The sequence below is a fragment of the Protopterus annectens genome, chromosome 3.part1, assembly GCF_019279795.1.
Source record: "Protopterus annectens isolate FY-2018-M chromosome 3.part1, PAN1.0, whole genome shotgun sequence".
NCBI classification, from domain to species: domain Eukaryota; kingdom Metazoa; phylum Chordata; order Ceratodontiformes; family Protopteridae; genus Protopterus; species Protopterus annectens.
The window spans coordinates 1,043,016,849-1,043,020,305 of record NC_056732.1 but is presented as its reverse complement, the minus strand read 5'-3'; positions in this window follow the sequence as shown (position 1 = coordinate 1,043,020,305).

Below are 3,457 nucleotides of genomic sequence, written 5' to 3'. Positions count from 1 at the left end.
ATGTGGTAAACAAAATTGATCTTAAAAGTGATAGGTAGGTTCTTATCTATCTCCAATTAAGTTAGAGATAAGATCAGATTGCTGTCTATATAGTGGGGCTACTAGTAATGCAGAACTAAAAATATATAAACAAAAGATTTTGCCTTTTTAGTTGGATGTTTTTAAGCTGCTACAAGCTCATGTCAACTAAATTAATTTGTGTTATTAATGGAATCTTATTCTGTATCAATAAAAAGCTTTACGTTTCCCTTTACAGGTAATAAATGTCATTTGCATTATGTTTCATTTGTTCTAAGAAAAAACAGTTGAGTGGTCAATTTGAGCCAATGAGTGATGAATATGAAAAGACATAAATGCAGAAGTACCAAGTGAAATGAAGACAAGTCTGCACAAATGTATTCTGCAAGGCCAAAGGCACTAGTAGTATGATGTGAATGCACAGATTTTAATAAATAAATCAAAATCGCAACATTTCAATCTTGTAACAACAAAATGTTTATAGTGAATCTTATTTGAATTGTCAATTAACCTAGACAAGCTACTAGACTTTTCAAGGGCTCTAGACTTATTAGAAAACCAAGCAAGAAAATAGAAGGGTATAAGGAAAAAATAAAGTAGAAGTTAAAAGCAAAGTGATAAAGACAGCAGAAACATGAAAGAAACAGGAACAAAGGAAATGCATCAGTGTAACAGACATTAAAACAGTTGTAGTATGCAGGCTGTGCATTGTGATAGTCAGTAGCCTCAAAGGGAGAACGCCCAGCCTTAGGTAAGGTGTGCTCAAAATTACCACTGTGCTATGTGCTATATGTAAATGAATCCCAGCCTATAGCTTTCAAAATGTGCATGCTGTTGTACTCCATTTTGTTTTTCTAAAAAGACATCCAGCATAGAGAGAATGGTGACTTCAGGAGCCTAATTCATGGTGACTTACAGGAATGGAACACATGTCCTGGGAGAATAAGTTGGTCAATGGGAAAAAATGTCTAACGAGAACAAATGCCAGCAGATTATGTAACAATTTATTTAAAAAGGGGAGTGACCTTTCTATAATAAATAAGCATATGCTGCATAGACAAGGACAGTTATGGACTCAATACACCTGAGCAGAAAGACAGTTTGTAGTAAGGAAATGGTGGGTACTGGTTATTTCTGTATGTAAGAAAATAGCTCAGATGGGAAAGATGCCCTATGAATCAACTGGAATCCTAAAAATGGTTACTTGTAAGGGTTAAATACTTAGCCTTGGTTATCTTAAGGAAGACATTGTACATGCTATACTTAGACATTTAAAGTCGAGGTATGATAGTTGATGAAAATAAAGCAGGGGTTGGAGGCTCTTGGCTGGAGAGAGAGAGAGCTGCAAATGAAGATCTAATTTTATGTGTTACAAGAGGTATGCCTTAGAATGCAGAAACAAGAATCAATCAAGAAAGAACAACCTTGAACTTTACGTTCTGAAATGGGAAAAAATACAGAATTTTATATATATATATATTAGTAACTTGGACCAAGTGACCAGTGTAGATGAACTCATCTGCAAAGATAAAGCATACAAAAGTGATAGTACTATACTGGAGTAGGTTGGAATTTTCATCAGAAATATGACAAGGGAAAAAGAAGAACGGTGGGTGAAAAGCTCAAAGAGGAAATGACCATGGGCACCATAAGCCTGTGAGTTGAGGAAAAATAATGAATACACATATCAGTAACTCATAAGGAATAGGGGAAGGTTCAGAGAGAAATTTACAGTTAAAGAAGTATGTATCACCCAGACAATATGGGACTGCATGCAGATCATATGGAGCCAATGAAAGGCAATGGTGGGATCAGCATGGCTTAGTGAAGTAAAAAACTGGCAAATGGAGACAATCACACAGACAGAGAAATGTATAGCTAATATAAACACAAATGGAACTGTGGCACTAAAAACAAATATAATACATAGTAACACTTCATATGTGATTAGGTGATACAAGTGACTTCATATTATATGGATGCTATCCAGGAAAAGTCCTTCAACACAGATAAAAGTATGCTGGCATTGCCACAGATGGAGCTGTCTTATAAAGCTGGCGTTAAGAAAAGACAGCAGCAAGCAGGGGAGCTACAACCGCAAGTATCTAATATGTTACAACGTCACAAATAAGATCATTTGAGACTTTTTTTTTTTTTTTTTTTTGAAAAGACATATTAAGGTCATTATGGGGTTTTGCCATTCAAGCCAAGATTTTTTTATGTTTATTGTAAAAAGAAATCATCCCTGTTTGATGTTCATAACAAATTTCAAGAACTGTTGTATGAGGCTCCATGGGACTTCAGGTCTGTGGTTTGTCTATAAGAAGAAATATTGTTTTATAGTCTTCCTCTACTGACATTAATGAAACAATTAGCAGAAAACACTTGGTAATATGCAGATCAAGGAAAATGGCAAATGCAGATATTCAGGAAAAGACAAAACTCAGAACAAGTGAAATAGAACACCCAGGTTCACGCAGACTGTGTCGCAAAGTAGCTTTTAATTTGAGTGCTGTCATGAATGTGACCTGGAGGTTAATAAGGCAAAAACTACTAATGCCTTGTACATACATATACCGGCTTGCCCTAGGCACAGATTTAAATTTACAATTCTAGAGCAGATAAAAAGAGACCGAAGGGACTATATTATTGAAGAACACCTGCTGGCTAAGGAACTTCTTTGGCAGTTGAAATTAAATGCAATAGCACCCCCTGGGTTGAATGAAGCCTGCTCTATTAGCCTTTTATTAAAGTTAAAACGTTTAAGTGTTTAGTAGTTTTTTTTAGAATAGATGATATTTATATATTTTTAAAGTTGGTGTTATGTAAACATACATTTAATATCTAATAAATGATGGGGCTGCTGTACTAATATGAATCCATATATCACCAGGGTCATATGCATCTGTTCTTATACTATTTTATGTATTTGTGATTTACTTTAAGCACTAGGTTCAATATACATAACCCTAAGGGTTCTATTGTTATATCAAACTGATTGGTTTATTGGTCGTCACAAGATTAGTTTGAGATGTATTTAAACAGCTTGTGTTTTAATAATGACAGTTCTGAAGAAGTCCCATTGGGGGATGAAAGCAGTTAACTGTCTGTTATAAATCTGTGGAGTTATATCTGGACTTTTGCTGTTTCTTCCACAGTTCTGGTGTGGCTATTAGTTGGACTCTTGTTGATTTTTGTCACCTTGGTTCCTGGGTTGAGGGTTCCTTCTCCTTCAATCATCATATGGTAACTATAGTCACAAAAAACTTCTAATTGCCAAGGGTTTATCATCCAGATCTAAAGAAGTCATCGTTCCCTTATGTTCAGCACTGATCAGACCTGTCATAGAGTACAGTGCTCCCTTGGGGATCAGTTGATGTATAAAACAACTAGAGGAGCCCTAAAGCTTATTAAATAAGAACATTTCGGAGCTGAAATT